Raw genomic sequence first — 22,544 nt, 5'->3', positions numbered from 1 at the left:
TGTACAAGTATCAACTCAAAATAGATTAAGGACCTTAATATCAGACCTGATACCTTGAAGCTAGTATAGGAAAGACCTAGGAATACACTGGAAGCAATAGGCATAGGCAAGGACTTCCTCAGTAGAACACAAGTGGCTCAGTAACTAAGAGAAAGGATCAACAAATGGGACTACATCAAATTAAAAAGCTTTTGCCCAACAAAAGAAGTGGTCTCTAAATTGAAGAGGCCACCCACAGAATGGGAGAAAAATCTTTGCATCAGACAAAGGACAAATAACCAGAATATAGAGGGAACTCAAAAAACTAAAATCCCCCAAAATCTATGACCCAACAAAGAAATGAGCAACTGAACTGAATAGAACTTTTTCAAAGGAAGAAGTCCAAATGGCTAAAAAGCACATGAAAAAATACTCATCATCCTTGTCCATAAAGGAAATGCAAATCAAATCCACACTAAGATTCCATCTCACTCCTGTTAGAATAGCTACCATCAAGAACACCACCAACAACAAATGTTGGTGAGGAATCAGGTAAAAGGAACCCTGATATACTGCTGGTGGGAATGTAAGCTAGTGCAACCACTATGGAAGACAGTATAGAGGCTCCTTAAGAAACTAGACATGGATCTGCCATATGATCCAGCAATACCACTTCTAGGGATATACCCAAAGGAATGTGAGTCAGGTTACAACAAAGGCACCTGCACACCCATGTTTATTGCAGAGCTATTCACAATATCCAAGCTACAGAAATAGCCAAGATGCCGCACTACTGACGAATGGATTAAGAAAATGTACTTATACACAATGGAATATTGCTTAGTCCCAAAAAACAATGAAATTTTGTCATTCCACAGGTAAATGGATGGAATCGGAGGATATTATCTGAAGTGAAGTTAGCCAGGCTCAGAAGACCAAAAGCCACATGTTCTCCCTCATTTGCAGATTATAGACCTAAAACAATGCAGCAATATTATAGGACATGGGTCACACAAAGGGGAGGCCGTGCACAGGAGGGATAGGGCAAGGGAAGGAAACCAAAAACTTGAATGAGGTTGATGTGCTCACTGTATAGGAATGAATATAGAATCTTAAACTGGTTTGGAGTCCTCATGGGAAGGGGACTAGGGAGGAGTGAAGAGGACTAAGAGGAGAATCAACTGGAGCAGTAACACACATTCACATGGGAACAACACGAAGAAACTCCCTGTGTAGCTGTCTTTACCTTTATCTAAAACTAGCAAAACGTCATGTTTCCCATTTCATTTTTTATGTTTTTTCTTCTACAAAATTGGAGAACAGGAGGGTGGAACAGATTCCGCCTGGGGCAGGGTTGGGGGGCTATTGGTACTGGTGGGAGGATGGAGATGGCAGAGAAAGGGGTGGGAGAATGAATGTAGTGCAAACAATATATACACATGTATGCAGATGCAAAAATGATACCTGTTGAAATGGTTCCAGAAATCAAGGGATGGGAAACGGGGCACAGAAGTGGTGGGTGGGAAGTCAAGTATGATATATTTGATGCATTGTAAGAACCTTATAAATGTTTCAATGTACCAACACCCAGTACAACAATAAAAAAAATGAAAAAGTGAGTCATATACTAGACATAAAAAAAAAAAAGATACTAAACTTGCCAATGCCTTGATTTTGGACTTCCAGTCTCCAGAACTGTGTGGAAATAAATTTTCTGTTGCTTAAGTTAAAAAAAAATGATACAGTGAATCACTCATTATTTATTCCTACATAGAAGGAATAAATTTGCACAAAAGATTGAAATCTGACATTTTTAGGATATGTAACATGAATTCCCAATAAAAGCAATAGATGAATCAAATGTTAAGAGTCAACTAGTATTTCTATCAATGCTGATATTTTTATATTTTTAAAGAAGCACTAGCTAACAATGTTACATATGCAGGACAGATTTCTCTAATAATAAAACATTAATGTAGAGACTTGGAAACCAGTGTAAGGATAACTTAAAACTAAAAAGAAAAAGAGCACTTCCCTGCAATCCTGCCTCTATACATTAATTTAATTTCACCCCATTCCCTTTCAAATGCAATTATATTGTTTCATTGTATGTTTAGCATGTTGTTAGATGCTGTGGAAATTAACATGTAACTCCAAGAATAGATACTAGTAATTACTGACCATCTATTATGAATCAAACTCTACTAAGTGCTTCCCATAAATGTCTTATTATTCTAATTTAAGGCAATTGAGATCAAGTCACATGATAGGAAGAGATAGCTGTGAGCAAAAAGAGATAAGTTTGTAACCAAAGTCTATTGAATCAGGAAGCACTCTCTCATATCATGGTGTGAGACATTGTCCCTGTTAAAGAGACTCAAGTTCCAGTTGATGACAACACAATTACTCATGAAGCCATCAGAAGTGCAATCAGATAAAGTGCAATAAGGATGGTATTGAATGCTAACTCATTTTCAGGAGTGTTTTCAATGAATGCTTCATACCTAAGTTCCATTTATGTCTTAAGGTTCTTTTTTAAAAATCATAACTTGTATAACTTCTTTTACAAAATTCTCACCATAGGATATTTGACCCTAATAAAAAGGCACAAAGCAGAAAAAAAACATGCATTAATATCCTACTATTCATCAATACAGCTCATAGCATTTTGTTGTCTTATATTTGAAGTTTTTTTTCCAATCCAAATATGTTCAGTATCTGAGACAACATAGAACATTTTATCCACTGGAAGTTTTTCAGGAGACAAGTAGTTAAAAACCATAGAATAATTGTGTGTGTCGGGAAAACAAGAGTTCTAGAGCTGTGAATCCTTCTTAGGATGACCAGGACAACTTATAGGATAAGAAAAGAAACCATGTGCTCATTGGCAAAGTGAAAGGGATGGACTAGAGATTTGGGGGAGTATGAAGAGAAACTGATTTAGCTCCTCTGCTGACTTGGAATCTTTGGGTAAAGAGAAGATGTTTTTTAAAGTGGAATGTCAGTGAGCTTTGCTGTACCGGGGGCACAGTACACTTATTAATCACGATTCTCCAAAGAAATCAAATTAATAGGATGTGTATGTATGTGTGTATGCATATTTGTGTGTGTATTTGTGGGATGTGTGTCTGTGTGCGGTGGGGGCAGGGCAGGGAAAGAGAAGGAAAGAGATTGACTGATTTTAGGAATTTGCTCATGTGATTTGAGCTGAAACCCACAGAGCAGTGTGGCAGGTGAAGACCCAGGGAAGAGTTGATTTTGCGTCTAGAGTTTGAATGCAGTCTGGAGGTGGAATTCCTTTCTTCCAATGGAAACTCAGTCTTTTTCTCCTAAAGCCTTCATCTGAATTTATGGAAAGCAATTACTTTACTCAAAATCTACTGAAATATATGTTAATATCATCTTTAAAAATCTTCACAATGACAAATACACTGGTATTTGAGCAAATATCTAACTACCTTGCACTAGTCACATTGACGTTTAAAATTAATCATCACATCTTTCTGATAATCTTTGAATGAAAATTCCTATGTTTAGAACCTCTGTTGGGCTTTGTTCTAGGTGCTAGCCATAAGCAGATATAGAAGAAAAAGTGTCAATTTTAAGCTGTTTGCACTGTCAATAAACAAGCTGACATAAATAAGTTTGAATTCAGGTTGTGAGAAGGGCAATAAAGGAGACAAACTGGCATGTGATGGAGTTAATGGACATGCTTTCAGATGCTGCAACTTTAGTCACTTATTTGATTTTCCCTCACAAGGTACATGTTTATATTCCAACTCAGTACTGAACTGACAGTTCATGGAAGCAAAACCCATCCAATAGAAAATGATGTTAATTACCTAAGACTGTCATTAAGCTCTTTATTTTCTCTTTGTGCATGCATGCTTGTATGTGTGTGTGTGTGTGTGTGTGTTTTGAACATATTCTGATCATGATCACAAATTGATTTATTCCTACACATGGGTCAGCATTCAGTGCTCTATCTGAATCAGTGAAGGGGGGTCTTTCTGAAGAGGAAATCTTTGAGCTGAGATGTAAGTCTAAAGTGCTAACCAGAGCAGGACAACCTGAGTGACAGGAGCTTGTTAACTGAGAGAGAGAAGTCAGTGAGGTGAGGTTGACAAGTAGGCTGGAGCTGCTATACTAGGACGCTTTTAATATAAGTACAGTGAGAAGCACTGGTGAGAAACAATGGTGGTCTATTGAATCACTTAATCCATTTTCTGGAATGATTGTTCTGCCTATTGTGTGGAGAAGGAATTATAGGAAGGTAAGAATGGAGGCTTGAGAAACTCATTGGAAATTTACTGCAGGGTCTATGTAAGCAATACTGTTTGGTAGGGATGAGGATGGGGAGTGAAGAAATGCTAATATTGCCATAAGGATAATGGCCTTAAGGACAATCTTCAAAAAGAGGAAGAAAAAGGAGGTAACAAAGATACTGGACAGTATCTAATTGGTGCAATTATCTACTCGTCATGGTGCCAATAGAGGTCAAGATGTTAATGATGACTTCAAATATTCTTCTCCCCTCAAACCCAAAGTTCCAAGTTACAAAAGGGCTAAATCCCTTTTGGAAATAAAGTCAGCTAAGATTTTTAAGGAAATTCTAACTAGCAAATGAGGGGAAAGTGGATGGGAAGATATTTTGAAATCTTTCAAGGGGATGAGTGTTTTCAACCTACATAACACTGGTATTAATGATAATGACAGCAGTTCATTGAAAAAAATGGGAAAAGTGACTATTTTATATGAATAATTTTGGCCAAATTAACAAATTTTGTTCAAAATAAATATTTTAACCATTTGTGAGGTCTCTCTTTCTCTTTTTCTCTTGAGAAGTCATTGTGTTAGGTCAACTTCCTAATATCAATGAAGAGATACAAAGCCCATGTAAAGTCATTCTAATGTTGAAATGGTTATTCAGAGAGAAGCATTTCTGCTTACATGATCATTAAGTTAGAGTTTATTGTAGATGACAGGACGTGTATGCCTGTGGGTGCATAGACATTACAGGGGGAAATAGAAAGAAATTTGAGTTTTCAGCAAATACTACAGAATGAGTTCTACTTTTTGTTTAAAAAGCCAGTGCTACAAAATGATTGTGAAAATGGAAAACCTAAGGTTCTCAATGATTATTTCTTCTTCCCAGCCCACTGCTTTCATCTATCACTGAGTTATAGAAATAGTCTCCTTTCTGGTTTCCCCATCTCAAGTATTTCTAAATTCATTCTTAGCATGGCTGACAAGTACATTTCCAAGAAACAGCATCCATAGACTGTGCCGTGAGGATAAATACAAACATAAAAGAAGGAAGAGGAGGAGGCAGGGGGAGGAGTAGAAAGAGGAGAAACAGAGGGAGGGGAGGAGGAGGAGGAGAAAGAGGAAGAAGAAGAAGAAAAAGAAGAATAGGAAAAAAAGAAAGAAAGAAGAGGAGGAGAAGAAGAAGAAGAAGAAGAGGAAAACCAAATATGTAATATGGGCAAGGCTTAGTCCCAATGATTTATGTGTATGGTCCTTGAAAATGAATCACTAACTTCATCTCCCAAAACTATTCTCACACTCTACCATTCACTCTGTAATTATCAGACATAACCCCACTTCATTGTCAATTATGCTTTTCTAGACCATAGATTCAGAGCTCTTTAGGTAAAAAGATGTTGTCTTGCTTATTCTTGTTTCTCAAACGATCTGGAACATAGTAGAAACTCATCACACAGAGCTTATACTTTTATAGTCTCTTCCTCATGTCTTAAAAGTGCCCTTCCTGGAAACTGCACAAGTAGTGTAATTGTTTAGTCCTTACCCTCTTCTTGGTTCTAGACGCCTATTTTGCTTGCCAGCTGTGTGAATTTGAACAAGTTTCCTTAAGTTAGGAACAACTTTATGCTTTAGTTTCTGTGTTTGTTAAATGAATAATAATCATGACAAGTCTTCAAGGTTGTTGCAAATATGAAATTAGGTAATATAAGTAAACATACTGTATAGTGCCCAGCCTATATCAACATGGAGATTATATTGTGGTTGTTAGTTGTTAAAGATTAAATTGATAGTCTATTAGTTAATACATTTATGGATGATCTTTAAAAACATGTTAATTGTAATAAAATGGATTTATATTCTTTATTCCTTTTTGACTAAAAAGATATATTCCTTAATAAAAGAAGAAAATATAAATTTTAAAATAAATAAATTTATTGAAGACCTATGCAATTCTGACACAAAGGCATTCAAAACTTTCTTCAATAAATATTGGAGGACAGCAACAATTAGTGTCCATGAATGCCTTCAATGTCTGAAAGAAATTAGGCTGAACTTTGGAAAAACTAAGAGGACTGAAAAAGCAAATAATGGCCTAAACCTAATCTGCAAAAGGAGTAGGATCCAAGAATCACTACTCATGTCTGTTGCACTGGAAAAGCTGGAACATTATTTTCCAACTGATAAATTTTTCTAAATTTATATGTGAGGTTGCCTCTGAGATCACATTATTTTAATGGTTGTCATTATTATTATCCATTTAAATGCAGAGGAATTTAGTTTGAGGAGAAACTATAACCTTTCTTTATTTTAATTTACATTCTGTACAGGAAACCATGACTTGCAGGTTCAAAGGAGAAAGTCTTTAAAAGGGCTTGTAAAAGGCCTCATAGGTTTCTTGGACATCAAATAGCTCAGCAAAACAGCATTATGATGATTTAAATGTAAATGAATTAGAAACATATGGATCACATTCTCTTGAAAATACACATGGGTTTAGAAATTAAGGGGGAACTGCCTAACAAAATGCACTGCACTTTGCTTAGCACAAACTGTTTGAATAATGGGTTGAATTTTTTTTCCAAAGCCTAAAGGCCACAAGTTTGTTCTATGGATATTTTCACAAACCCCATGGGTCTTGAGGTTCTTTGGATTTGAGAATTGTTGTTACCTGTCAAGACCAACTCCTGCCTCCATCCTCCATTGCTCCTGTACCTTCTCCATATGATATGCTTGTATGTGTGGATTGGAAGGTGGAATCAATTCCTAGAGAATGGAAAGAATGGAGTGCAGGAGAAGACATTGTTGGGATTTCTCTCTCTCTCTCTCTCTCTCTCCTTGCAAAGCTGGGGGTTGAACTCAGGGCCCTGGGAATGTTACATTTTCCCCTACCTTTTTTCTATCTCTTTCCCTTTACTCTTTTCATTCCTTACCCCTTCCTATCTCTTTTCACTATCTCCATCTTTCCTGCATACTCTCTTCAGCAGAAAATGGATTAAAACAGCATGCTTCTCATCAAAGAAGCTTATGAGAGAATGGAGGCATGAATTATCCATTCTCTAGTAATTTTCCTTTCTTCAAAATTACCTACCATGGGTTCCATCAGAGAATGGAAAACTCTGAAAGTTTTTTTTCTGGACATGACTTAGTTTTTACCATGGCACAAGAGGAAATGCTGGATCTTATGATGTTGTGTTTTAAGCATTCCATAGTCTCTGGAAAGTAGCATCTCCTTAAAAAGCAACTTATCATTATTAATATTGATTCCAGGTATAATTAATTAATTCCTTTGAAACAAGTTGGCATGCAGAATACCAGAAGCCTAAGGCTAATTCATTACTGCTTAGTGTGGGTGGAGGCAGGTGTCACTGTAACAGGATCTGGCTTTTGTGTGTGTGTTACAAAATATACTGCCTCCTGATAAGCAGCTACAGAACTGATAGTTAAACCTATCCACATGGATTTGCTTCCCATATGGAACTAATTGCCTCTGGAATAGTTAAAGCCAAAAGATCTCTACAATTTCAAAAGCTTCTCTTATCTTTCTCCTTGTATGGCTGTTGACAGGAGCAAAGCACATCTATCCTCATTTATTATATCAGTCTCATCAAGTGCGGACGTGTTGATGGGGAACTGTTACAGAACCAGATGGTCCAAGTTGGTCTTTTATGTTTCAGGCATCTTCCCCACCTTGGTTATAAAAGTCCAGGAAAAGCTATCCTGACTTTACTGATCTTCTAGAATCTATCCCTTTAATAAACTCAGTCCAGTCTCTTGTTGGTCGTAAGGAAACCCCCTCAAAGATCTGAACAGTAGGGGTCTTGTCCTTCAACCCTATATATCATAAGAACTCATCCTTTAAAAAAAATATTTTAGAGCTATTGGAGGCTCCCAGATAGATGATAAGCTAATTTTCCCTCAGCCTCTTTTCCAAATTGTGTAGTTCAGAGAACTCTAAATTAAAAAATTTTGTAATCTCTCTCTCTCTCTCTCTCTCCCTCCCCTTTCTCTCTCCCCCCTTCTCCTCTCCCTCTCTCTGATTCAGATCTAAAAGGACAGGGCTTGACCTTTTCCCCCTTTAAATCAATAAGGAAAATAATATAGAAAAATAAGTAGTCATTATCACAATATTCTCATTGTCTTGAGTGTCATTATATTACTTATTACTTCTGGAACATGTACTTGTGCCAGGAATCCTTTTGACCACCTCAAGAATCAAGCGTCATTATCATGCCATGCTATGGAGAAGGAAAAAGGCACAGGGAGGTTAACTGTCTGGCAGAAGTTTCAAGTCAAGAACAAATGTGCTACCATTTATAAAAGCCAAAGCTGTAGGAATTGACCAAGGTAACAGGCCATCACCTACCCTGGCATCCTCAATAGCACATATATCCTTTCCTCAGTTCCAGTAATAAGAGGGAAGACTTTCAGAGAGAGAATTTCAGCCACAGAAGCTTGAAACCATGGCAGCGGGAAAAGTGATTGGGCAGAGGCAAATCACTCTCTGGTCAACTTGTGTGCTATATGAGAAAAATGGCTTGTGTTTTCTGTGTTGTAGCTTCCTCATCTGTGAAGTAAGAATAATAGAGAGTGGCTTCATCATAAGGTCACGGTGAAGATTAATACATAATTGTTACAACAGCATCTGCCCCTATGAAGAGATGTCAGATGTGATACTATTTCACCAAAGAATGCATCCAAATGCTAGGTATTGTTCTCACATAGGAAAGAAATAGGGTAATGAATCACTCTAGACTTCTACTTTAGTTGCCTGACGGAAATTTCCCTTATGGCAACCACACCATGCTCAGTGCTCCCAAATCTTTTTTTTTTTTTTCAACCATAAAATCCACCAATTCATATGTATTTCCCATTTTGGTTGGTATCACCAACATTCCAGCATATTGGTCACAGTGAAAAATCTTGGGACTGGAGGTATTGCTCAAGTGGTAGAGAGCTCGTGTAGCAAGTGGGGAATAGTGAGTTCAAGTCCCACGACCACACACACACACACACACACACACACACACACACACACACACAAAGGATATAGAAATTATGGGCCAGGCCTGATTAAGCATGCTTATAACCCCAGTTACACAGGAGGCAGAGGCAGGAGTATCACCATCCAAGACTGGCCCCCAGCAAAGTCAGAAGATCCTACCTGAAAAATAAACCAAAGCAAAAAGGACTGAGGTATAGCTCAAGCGGTAGCGTGTTTGTGTAGCAAGCACAAGGTTCTGAGTTCAATTTCCAGTACCACTAAAAAATTAAAAATCTGGGGTTGGCCTTGTATTTCACTCACCAGCCCACAATTATTAAGTCCTTGAATTCTCTTAATTTCACCTTCATAATCTTTCTAAATGCATCCCTATTTGTTCATGGCCACTACCTTTGAGTGAGATAATTTGGAACATGTTTATCAAGAAAGCTTACCTATATTTGTAACTCATATACTGCTATTCTTATAAGTAGCTCCACATTTCTAGATAATGAATTTCAACTTCTTCATAAGTGCAATGTTTCAACTCACCTTCTTTAAGTACACAATGCAAATATTTCCATGCTTCTGGGACAGCAGCCATACTTTGCATAATATCTGAAGGATCTTTCTGAGAGAAGACTAAACCTTTATAAACTTCAGGTCCTTAATCCCCTCAGTCCTCCACCCTGAAATAATTGTACAAAGCTCAGAGCAAAGTTTCTGTAAGAACAAAGTGAAAGAATGAGTCTAAAGCACAGTAGAGTTTGACTTTGCAGTGTGACCTTGGGTAATTTATTTAACTTCTCTGAGCTTTATTTCCACTTTCTTAAGAAAAGGACAGTCCCTACAGCACAGAAATACCATGAGAATTGAATTAACCAGCACATGTAAAATGCTAACGACAGTGTTTTTATTCCCGTCTTATTTTTCTTATTATTCTTGTAGCTCACTTATAATATGCCAGTGATGTTAATTTGTGCTACAGAGTAAGAAGGATTTGGGGGGAATTTATTATAGTTTATAATGTACATTTCATACATTCTGAAAATAACATTGCATTAGAACTGCATACTTTAAGGCAGAGACCAAATGTCATCACTCATTCTGCTTTCCTGTAGACCCACCTACCCTACCTCCTATTTTCCTTGCATTTTGACTGTATTTCTATTAGAGCCCTTTACTTCATGAGACAAGAATTATCTACATATGTGTCTGTGTCCCCTCCTTAGATATGAGTCAGAAGTTTATGTCATGTTCACTTTCTATTTCTTCTGAACCCCTGTTATCTTCCCCCCCGCCACCCGATGCCACCTCTGTGCCTGGCAACCAGTACACATTCAACAAAAGTTGACTGAATGCATTCTGAATTTGGGTAAGGAGCCATTGTCCCACCTTTATGGCTGCCTTCACAAATACCTAAGGTTTAATTTGGGACCGTGGCTATGTTGGATGAGCTTCAGAGACCAGAGTGTTGTCACAGCAGCAGGGACCTCACAAACTTGGCTCCTAGAACATTTTGACAAGAAAAATGTCTGCGTTTCAAGATACCTGAGGGTTTATTCTCTGTTTTTCTCAAACACAGTCAGGCTTTCATGTGGTCTTACACTTGCTTATTGATACCCGGTATTTTTCTTGCTGGGCCAAATGTGGCAACATATTATTTATTTGACACTGTGGTAATCCATTCATTTGGATGGAAAAGAACATATTAGTCAAATGAAACTGATGTCTGGTAGCCATGCACACTCACCCAAATAATCTGCCTCTGGATCTTGTTCATGGGCTGCTTCTCCAGCTGCTTGACACCGAGCCACTTTCTCGCTCAAGGATTTATTTTCCCTGGCCCTACTGGGATGCTAAAACCAACTTTCCAATTCAGCCTTAGCCTCAGACTCCAACCCCTGGACAATAGCAATACTGTGTGATGACTCCCAAGGACAGACCAAGAGGGATGACTGTTTTAATAACACTTTATGACTCCTCAAGATGGACTGGAAACATCACCGCAACGAGCAAAAGATATTCGCCAAGGAGAGGGGACGCTTCTGTAGTCAGAATCTGAGCTGGAATCAAAACCACGGACAGAAATAGGGCTGAGGTCCTCCAGTGTAAATTCCAGGAACTGGGGAGGAACCTTAAGGACGTGGCCATTGGGACTTTCAGAAATATACTAATTGTGCAATATTCACAACTAGTGAGCGAGAAGTGATAACGTCATAATAAAAATGAATGACTAAATCTATGGGTTCATGATTTGGGGAACAATCCTCAAGCACTGTAGAAAGGAAAGCATCATCCATCAGCCTCACTTTCATTGTCTTGACATTTTTCCACACTTTTTCTTTTCTTCTTCTTCTTCTTCTTCTTCTTCTTCTTCTTCTTCTTCTTCTTCTTCTTCTTCTTCTTCTTCTTCTTCTTCTTCTTCTTCTTCTCCTTCTCCTCCTCCTCCTCCTCCTCCTCCTCCTCCTCCTCCTCCTCCTCCTTCTCCTCATCTCCCTCCCCCTCTTCCTTCTTCTTCTGCCTCCTTCCCTCATGCTCATCCTTCTCCTCCTCTCCTCCCTCCTCTTTTTCTTCTCCCTCTTTCTCTGTCTCTCATAGTGAACAGTAAAGCACAAGATGTCTCTAGACTCTTGTTTATGGGAGCTAATAGTGCTGTGTGATGTCCCTAATTTGTGATCAAATTATAAAAGATTGAAATATTCAAGTAGACATTCATTGATTAAATTTAGCTTTCAAAATTAGGTGACTAGAAAGGTCAACTCCAGTTTTGAGTCTTGATTCTGAACTATAAGCAGCATCTGAAATTCATTTCTAAAATATCCAAGGAATGAGGCAGGATCCTGGTAGGACAATTCTCACTTCTTCTGAGCCAAAAAGACACAATCAGCCAAGGGTCAGTACGTGACTTTTTCACCCTGTCTTTGGCAGCAAATGCTGATATTTAGGATTTCTCACCTAGTCAGGTCAAGTCTAAGGGATGTCCTAACTAATATGTCTGGAGCTCTGCCATGCTGGGGAAGGCTGCCAAAGCTTGTGTATTCATACTATCCAAAGGGCCTCCTAGAAGAGACACTGTCAGACCTACCACTGTTTCCCAGAACCAAAACTCTTGAATAAGGACAAAGCCTGCCTTAAGACTTAGAGCCTTGGAGCTTGTAAACTTATATTGCAAGAAATTCATTTGGGATAAATTTTTTAAATATGTGAATGAAAGTATATATTGATCAGGCCACATAGTGACAATAATCAATTAATTGTTTCTTCTAGAGTTGTGTCAAGGTGTATTCAGAGGCTCTATAAAGACCCTGTGGGAAAGAGTGTCATAGTCAATGTGCAACAACTGCCATTTGTGGTGTGTATGTCCAAGTTTCCTCTTGCCTTAGTAGGGGAAAGAGAAATACTTTGGGATGTGACTATGTGTTGCCACTCACATAGGATCTACTTAGCTTGGGACAATAGCTTTAACTTTTTCTAAGAATGTGTTATAAGAAACTGAGTAAACTTAGTAATGAGTAATAGTAAAATTAGAGTAGTGTGGTGAGATATAGTATAACATATATTAATGTATATGGTATTTATGTTAATATCTAGTAGTATGTATGTGACTATATAAACAAATATATATATATATATTTAGAGCCTTTTAGAGCCTACTAAGAAAGTATAAAAGCAGTGGGGAGAGATCTCTGCTCAGTTTTGTAGGAACACTATCCTGAAAAAATATACAAACCATAATCCCAGCAAAGGGAGAGCCATTCAACTACTAATAAGCATACTCTTGGTTTAAATAAGGGATGTCAGAAGTTAGAGTTACACATAATAGCTGAGTCAGAAACAAATCACACAAGAGGTGAAACAGAGGTCACCACTAACACCTGCAACCCAAAATTGATAAAGTCCACCAAGGATTCATCTGAGCTTACCTGGGTTCCCACAGTGTTTATCTTGTGTCTAAAACATTTCCTTTTGCTCCTGACATAGACCTATACCATCCAATGTGATAGCCTATGATATGTGGCTTCTTAAATTTAAATATTTAAAAGAAATAAAATTAGAGTTTCCACTGTTCAGTCACATTAGCTGCATTTCAAGGCCTCAATAGGTGCATGTGTTTAATGGCTGCCAGATTGGACAGCATAGATATACATTTCCATCATTGTACAACTTTCCATTGGAAACCCTAATCTGGGTTACAAGGAAGAAATGGAGTCCTGGTTGATGGAACTGCTTTCATAGTGTCAAGAGGGTAGTCTTCCCTAATTATTCAGAATTTTACCTTTCTGCTGTTGCTTTCTTGGGCATTTCCTGCTTATTTCAAGACTAAGCTGTAAGTTAATACTAAGTCAATGTGGACCTGCTTCATCTGTTAGGTGTCTGGTGAGTTAGGAGGTTAAATAAGTCACTGAAAGGGTGATTTGAGGGATTTCTTGTGGGTTTCTTACCAGACAGAAAGCACTATCTCTAATCTGGCAGGAATCTTATGACCTAGGCATGATTCTAGATATTGATTTCTCTTATGTCTAATCTTCCTAACAACCCTTCAAGGTGAGTACTTCCACTTATTTTTAACTAATAAGCACATGAAAAGGTTAAGAAATTAGCAAGCACATATAATTAGGAAGTGGCAAAGCAGTGATAAACATGGATTTGTCCAATTCTAATACTGAATTTCTGTTATAGCATATTTCATACTAGGGAGATAAGATATATATAAAATCATTATAAGACAAGGTAAAATGATGATTATAAGAGCAGATAATGATTGAGTGTCCAAATTTCCTTCCTTGTAACATTTCTACCTGACTTTGTACATAGATCAAAAGTTCTGCTTACATGTTTAAAAGTAAGTCTTTTGCCACCCAATTGTTTAGGTGGTAAATCATTTTCCAAAATGTTCTATGTATTCACAAGTCCTTCAATATACCCTTAGTAGTGCTTTTGGTAGTGATGAATTTTATGAGTAGTCAGGTTCTAAATTGCACTGGTTTTCATGGATCTGTAGTGATCCAGGACCTTGAAAAACCAGTGTACTATCCTGTGTTGCTAGACATGAGGTAAGAAGCTCCCTGCCACACATACTTCTCCAAAGAATGAATAAGATTTCCTAGATTCTTAGAGATTTTTTAACCTCCTTAATTTTGTCTGTGCCTAGCAAGCCCCACTGATTTTCCTGCTGTAGCATCTCAAGCTACTTTGATAGAAAAGCAGTTAGCTGAACAAAGAATGGGTTGGATGCCATGATAAAGTCATTTTTTACCCATTCTATCACCCATGTCCTTTTCCTGGATGTGGCAAGCCTTGGTAATCTCTTAGAAGTCTCTTTTATGCTTGATACATAAAATCCCCAACAAACTCTGGTTTGGCTATGATTTGTCGATCTCAGCTAGAGTTAGCTGGAAGAAAGGGTGGAGAGACAAAGAAGAAATACTGAAATGCTGAAATTTATACTGAAACAGAAAGTTTCAAAATTGATTTGTCAGATTCAAATAGCTCCTCTAACCCACCATGTTTCCATCGTTTTAATCTTGGTACCTAAAACCCTCCAAAGTCACGTTGTACTATTCAACTCTGAAGGCATTAATGACCTGAAGTCATCATTCTGTGAGACTGCACATTCCTACTTTTGAATTTAATTTATTTGTTTACTTTGATTGGTTTTAATTTAAAAACTTCCTTTCAAACTCTATTACAATGGTTGGAAAATGTGCTTGAAAAGTCATCTTTTTTTTTCCTCTTCTAAAAATTACATAAGCAAAGAAGGGATTGTTTCATTATGAAAAATGTGGTTTGCCTTATTTTGTTTACTGTTCTGTTTTATTTCCTGCCATCTTTGAAAACCTTATGAAGCATTAGGGTCATGCTATACTCCTCCAGTTTGTCACCAGGGCCCTTAGGTTTATAGCATTTCTGTCAAAGATGTAAAAGCAGGGAGATAAGAATGACTTAGAATGCTTGTTACTGGCTAATTGAAAATGGAGTTATAGTGTCTTATTGCCCAGGTAATATAAATTATTGCCTCTCCAGTAGTTCCACATTGGATGTATTCATCATTTCTCATTTGCCATCAAAGACCAACTTCAAGTATTAAAAGTAATAATTGTTGAAGTAGCTGTAAATTTTCAATTTTGCCTATCTAGGTAATCATCTTTCATACATTTTAATACAACACTAATGAAATCTTTAAACAAAGTGTCATGGTTCATCAACTTGCTTAAAGAAATTGTGAAGTACTATTTAAAAGTATATTCCTTTTGTGTAATGCTTTATATGTTATCAATCAAATCAAGCTAAAAATTTTTAAATACTAGGATATAATCTTTCCCATATAGGGTATTTTTAAGGAAGGTGAGATATACTTTTTCTTATTTTGTGGAAGTTAAACTGTGATTCATCATAGAAAGAGGATATATTTATTAACACCAACAATAGTTCACAGTAAAACAATATTCCTAAATTCTTTTAATATTTTCTACTTTATGCCATAAGTAAAATTTCAAAGTAATTATTTGAACTAAATAAGTTGATTTTAGATAATGATGTTCCAGTTACATTGTTCTCAATTTTTAAGAAATTCCACATTTACCATGCACTACATACATTCTCATTATTTTGGGACATTATTTTCAAACCTCTGTTTTTATTTATGAAACATTTGTTCATAATATTATAATTAGAAGCATATACACTGGAGCCTTTCTTTGAAAACTTTTTCATTTTTTTTTAAATCTCCCAGCACAGAGAAAGCTTTCTACCACTTTTTTTTTTTTTTACTTTAAACTGGACAATGTATATGGCTTCATTTTCAATGTAATCTACATTGATCACACCATGGAAAAATTTGTTAGTTCTTATGGATCACCAAGAAACATATGCTATACAGTTTCCACCAAGATAGTTTTATTTTTCATCTATAGCAATTAGCTCTCCCATTTAACTTAGTCCTAAGCAAGTGTGGGTACAAACACTATGGGTTTTTAAAGGTCATTTATATGTGCATCTTGATGTCATTTCTGTCAGATGTAAAACTAAAATCTTCATTTTCCTTCCCAATCTTGCTGTCATCTTAACTTCATTGTTCAAAACTCCTGAGGCCCAAATTCTCAATTTCCAAGTTCTAAACTGACTGATCAACTTTGGTTTTGAGCTATTACTCTTTTTCCATATCTACAGGGTTCTCTATTGTATACCTTTTGATTGTTTTCTTGCTTTTCTCCCAACTCCACATAGCCACTGCTCTTTAAGTGCCTATCACCAATATCCTATCTACTTTCTCTGCCTTTAATTCTTTTTCCGCCAATCAAATGTGTGCAGAGTATGTAATGCATGTCCCCAAAACAACACTCTCCCTCTGCTCTTCTCTTGCTCAAGAGTTTCCGGGTCCGTTTATGGACTGCATTGTAGAGTTACTTTCTTACACGTTATTAGTATCATCACTAATATTTTCAAAAATATTTTTGAGCCTTTCATTCTACCAGGTACTGAGCTAAGGGCTTTAACAACATAATCTAATTTAATCCTTGCAACAATCAGGTAGTAAATATTATTGCACCCATTTTTCACATAAGGGAATGGAAATTCAGATAAGTTTGAACAGCTCACACAAGATTAAGTTATAGAAATAGAGTTTATTCCCACAGCTTAACCTAAAGCTTATGTTCTTCACAACTCTTTAAAATTCTACTATTTGATTACATCTTCTGGATTATGCCTTAAAGCATTTTTTCCAGCAATCTTTTTGAATACCACTATAATTGGAATGCATTCTTTCTGCCCAGTGAATTGTCACTTTTTTTTAAAAACCTCACTTTCTCATACTTACCTGGCAGGGGAGATACCATGATCACGAAGGTGGTTTTCCCAGGGCGAGGCTTATCCATTGCACTCCAGATGTGCTGACCCCTCCGATTTCCCCAAATGTGGGAAACTCGACTGCATAATTTGTGGTAGTGGGGGACTGCGTTCGCGCTCTCCCTTAAAAAAAAAAAAACAAAAAAACCTCACTTTCTCTTTAAAATTTAATCTAACTATCTTATCAAGAATATACTTATATCCAATTAAAGTTCCTATTAATTACCTGTTCCATTGTTAATTAATTTTCTCTTGCCCTATGTTGTATTGATATGTCTTTAAGATAAGTTTTGCATACTCTTACGTTGTGGTATTTCTCTAACCATATTATAAGTAGATTTATCTTCCTCCAACTTCTTGCACATGGTAGGAGATAAATATTTGATTATTTGATTGTTTAAGAAATTCAGTAAGGGGCTGGGGATAAATATGGCTTAAGTGGTAGGGCACCTGCTTAGCAAGTGCAAGGTCCTGAGTTCAAACCACAGAATTGCCCAAAAAAGATGAAAAAGGAAGAAAGGAAGGAAGGAAGGAAGGAAGGAAGGAAGGAAGGAATGAGGGAGGGAGGGAGGGAGGGAGGGAAGGAATAAAGAAAGGAAAGAAAGGAAGAAAGAAAGAAAGAAAGAAAGAAACAAAGAAAGAAAGAAAGAAAATCAGTAAGGTTGGTTGCCTACACTGGCCGATCTAACTGTGCTGAAAATAATGCCCTAACCTTGTTATATTGCAATTTAAGCATTTATCTAATTGAAAAGCATATTGGGCAATAATGTGAGGAGCATAAAGATTAATTTTAAAAAGTCAGTTTTATGGTAATATCACATTCATTACAGTCAGTGATATTAAACATATATTTACCAAAAGAGTTTGAAAAATCTTCTGTGAAAAAGAAGTCAACACTATTAACTAATAATTGAAAGGTCAAAGAGCAGTTTTCTCCATATTGCTCTTCGACTGTTTTTAATATGCAGTTTACACTAAATCTAAACTGAAAGGTGATACCCTCCCCCAATTTACCCTCAACACATTCACCTATTAAATCTCTATCTTCCTTTCTGTTAAAATCATGGGAAATAATTGTTGGAAGATTTTTTTATAGACTTTGAGCACAAACTCTTGTCCATCAGAGAAAATGGCTGTGAAATATCCTTGCCATGTTGGGATCCTGTCATACTGTCATTCAACTTCCATGTGACCACCTTCAGAAACAGGAAACTCAATCCTTCCAAGTTAGCGATGCTGACTGGTAGGTATTTGCAGTTGTTACAGTGTCTTTTTGGTAAGAAGCATCAATCATCCTCATCATCCTCCATGTAACATAGCTTCATTCATCCTCATTCTGAAGGATGAGTTATTTTACATTTTATTAAATGAAGTAAAACAAGTTTTCTTGAATTTTTTCTCATTGTGACTTCTTTAATTATTTGAACCAAAGTACACTGACTCTTTCTACCTCAGGCAAAAATATCTAGTTCTTTGAGCCAACAGTTGTCATCTCACCATCCTGGCCTTTTTCTCTTGGATATTCTCTTTCATCCTAAGAATACAATAAGCCAAATGTGGCCTGAGTAGGACAGAAACCCTGAAACCATAAGTTCTCTTGTTGTAAAAATGTTTCCTTTTTGTTATTACAGCCTAAGTTTGTATTAGCTTTTAAAACAGTAGCATTATACTCATGGTTTCTCCTGAATTTGTGGTCTAAGGCCCCAAGCCTCTTATTTTTCCCTAGGAAGTACAGGCAAGCCATGTATCTCTCATCCTGTCCTTATGTAATTAATTTTGTTTGAAACTCTGTGCAAAGCTTCTTCTTTGTGTTTTAAATGTCTTTTATCATACTGGTCCCCTGAAGTGCATGATGGGACAACAGAGAGAAAACCACAAGATTCTTGGCTGCTCTGGATGCTGAGTCTGGAAAGACTCTGATGAATTATAATAGGAGTTCCACTCAATAAATCCCAAGAATTATGGATATTAAAAATATAAAAACAAGCAAACTGAAGAGAAGTCTTCCAAAACCATTTGCTCATGAGAGTTGCAATTTACCTTTAGTAAACCTATAACTGGAAGACAAGGAGTGAAAACACCTAAATCCTCATGAGTTGAGACTCTGACCAGAACACTGTTTTTTAGTGTCTGAAACGCTCTGCTTTTATTGTAGCTAAACAAGAACATATTTGAAATATGCTGAGTGTCCAGGGCTTCTCCATTGAATAGTTTTCGCTCTTCACCAGCAGCACACTAATTGCCTTTTGTCTCCAAACCCTCAGAAACTTAAAGACTTCTGGCTACTTTAACACTCCATGCTCTTGTCTTCAAGAAAAACTACTCTCCTTTTTGGAGGACAGGGAGGAGGGACAAATGTCCCTTCAAAAAGTCCATATCATTGGTAAAAGCACTCTTTTCCTTAACACTCATGTGAGGCGCCATATTTACAGTGCCTTATTTCTTCCCTCCATTTCCCTGTCTTCTATTTGTGACATTTTGGGTTGATTTGCTTTGGAGACCCTACCAAGTGTTATTGATAACCTGTATTAGTTTGCTACGGCTACTATAACAATGCCACAGGTTAGGTGACTGAAAGAATAGCAATTTATTGCTTCACAATTCTGAAGATCAGAATTACAGAATCAAGGTGTGGGCAGGGTTGATTTTTTTCTGAAGCTTCTCTGCTTAACTTGTGGATGACCAGCTTTTTACCTTCACAGATGGTTGTCAATCTGTGCATCTATGCCCTGATTTTCTCTTCTTAGAAGTACCTGAATTACAACAGAGAGCACTTATCCCAATAATCTTATTTTACCATATCACTTTAAAGACCCACTGCCAACTATAGCCACATTCTGTTTGAAGTATTTGAGGTAAGAACTTTATAGGGATACAGTTCAGTACGTAATAGTACCCCCACATCATAATTCACTTCTCTGAATTTATATATCATCTGCAAGTGTTAGCTGTTAACTGTCCACAGCTCATTTCTGCATCTTTTCTGGAGTATGCACTTGGTTCATAAGAATTATCCAATGTGGAAATATCACTAAGGTCAAGAACACCTGCTCTCAACTCTGATGAGAGCTGTTTTGCATGGAAATGCTAAGAAGGTTGAGACCACCTCTTCTCAAATCTGAATATTTCAGATGGTAGGGAAGAGGGAAATTAAGGGGGTACAATGTCCAAGGTTACTTGCCTTTGGGTGAGATAACCTTTTTAGTACAATTGCTGCGTCAGAGTTCCTCATGAGATCTCACTGAGGCTCAGCTTCTCCTGTGACTCTCTCAGCCTAGCTCATTTCCTCTCTGTCCAGCTTTTCCTCACTTCCTTGGGGTTTTCTCCTACAGCACTTCTACTTTAAATAATTTGCATATGAATCAATGTTTCAAATTCTGATTCCTGGGAGAGCAAACTGAAGCAAAGAACTGCTTTGAAATCACAGAACTGTTTAAAAATTAAACTCTGCAAGAGCAGATTCTATCTAACTCAGCATATAGGGAGATCCACAGGGCTGAATTTCTTCTTTGTATGAAAAGTTTCTTGAAGGCAGGGATGAGGTCTAACTGATCTTTTCTAGTAGTGTACAGCACAGTGCCATGTTCAACAGTGCCATGTTCAACATATAGTTATTGAACAGAACTTTGTTGTGGAGGCACTGTGCTAATGCAGCCCAATAGAAAATTAGTTTACAATCTTAGTGAAGAATGCAAATATGCACCCAACTCATTATACACTAAGTTGTACATGCAAAAAGCACATTTTGAAATGATAGGCAAAGTATTGTAGAGGCATGGAGGATCAAAAGTATAATTCTAGTTGGAGGTAAGGTACAGATTGAGGAAGCCTTCATAAAACTGAATGAAAGGTGAATATGATTTTTATAAAGAAGAGATGTCAATATCATTGTTAGTAGCTATGGACCATTATATGCCCAGCCCTATGCTAACTTCTCATGCATCAATTGTATTTAATATTTATAAAACATCTATGGTATAGATATTATTACTAGCTGTATTTTACAAAGATGATCTTGAGATATCAGGTAATCTCTAAGCCCTCCCAGATTTGCACTCATCCTTTCCAGAAGGATATTGAAAGAAGGGATAATATGATGAACACAGGTAAAGAATAAAAAAACAAAAAGTCTATCAATATGGGCTTGAGTGGATACAGTAGGAAAGAAGCTTGAAAAGAGAAATTGGGACCACATTATAGGACACTTGGGATGCTAACCTTAATACTTGTGTCTTATGAAAATTACTCTAAACCAAAGGAAGAAAATGAGCAAGTGCTTCAGCTTGTTCAAAGGAATATGGTGGATATATCAACAACTTAATTGTTATTACTGCCTCTTTCTATGTAGATTTTACTGGATCAGACCCCAATGGTTCTTACACTTACAAACAGTTTTGTTTGAGCCTTGATTTCCCACAGCTTAGGTATTGTGACAATCTTATTTGACTTCATTATCTGTGCTACTTGCTCCTTTCTTCTTTGAAAATTGTATATGGAGTTATTCATTTATTTTAATAAGTGAGACAGGTGCTTTTGAAAATGGTAAATGACTCACATATTAAATAACCCTGAGAAAAGTATTTTATAGATTCTCTTCCTCTATGTCCATGGAAAACTTATTCCCCATACCCTATCAACTGTTCCTAGCTTCTGTTCTCGTCCTAGCCAGACTCTCCCAAATCTTTTCACAGTTTTCATTCCTTTTAATTTTCCCCATCTTTCCAATCTTTCCAATCTAGGGTTTTCTGAATCAGTAGCTCTCCAGCATTTCTAAAGTAGAAAAACCTAATCTTGATAGATTCTGCTTTTTCTCTTCATTATCCAGAGAAGTAGACTAAAATGAGAAGACTGAAAATCTTCTCATCTTTATCTCTCTCTCTCATTTACTTACATTCATTTGTAATAACAGTTCAGCTGTATGTAGCCCACTACTCCCTTTCTGTTGAGAAGGTCCTGGGAACTGGAGAGATCTGCTTTTGCAGTAGAGCATAATTGCTTTGGAGCGTTACATGGCCAAGTTTATTTTTCTGCTTTCTGAAGCAAGAAGATGAGCACTTAAGACTACCAAATTCTTGAACTGCCTGTTTTAGAAAATAAATTTTATTGTTAATTTAAAGGGAACTAAAACACTGGACAAGGCTCAATATCTGTCAGATGTGGGAAGACTTGTTGCATCTCAGAGGGTCATCAATTTGTCACTGACAGAGGTAAGACTTAGTTTTCTCAGCTGAGAAGAAATTGTGATGGGGCCATAAGCCCCTATTTGTATTTCCATGATGAGCAGGATACAGGGAGACTTTTATTCAGTTCTTTGCCTTGCATTGTTTAGCTAGATACCTGATATTTCTGTCATATGGTAAATACAGAAAGTTACTACTTGCTGAAAATTTTTACTGCTTTAGTTTATGCAGAGACATATGACAGTTTCCTGAATCTGGAGTATTTATAAGATAGAGAATCTTACTATATT

General features: G+C 36.9%; 1 non-coding gene across 1 annotated transcript; it reads left to right on the top strand.

Annotated features, from left to right (window-relative positions):
* Window positions 1–17,037: 17,037 nt before the first annotated feature.
* LOC141421897 (U1 spliceosomal RNA) lies at window positions 17,038–17,201 on the top strand. The gene has a single exon (XR_012446587.1). It is a non-coding gene; the product is annotated as a U1 spliceosomal RNA (small nuclear RNA).
* The last annotated feature ends 5,343 nt before the right edge of the window (window positions 17,202–22,544 follow it).

Source organism: Castor canadensis, chromosome 3 (assembly GCF_047511655.1).
Source record: "Castor canadensis chromosome 3, mCasCan1.hap1v2, whole genome shotgun sequence".
Lineage (NCBI taxonomy): Eukaryota > Metazoa > Chordata > Mammalia > Rodentia > Castoridae > Castor > Castor canadensis.
Note: the sequence above shows the minus strand (reverse complement) of the source record. Positions and strands in the feature narration are given on the sequence as shown.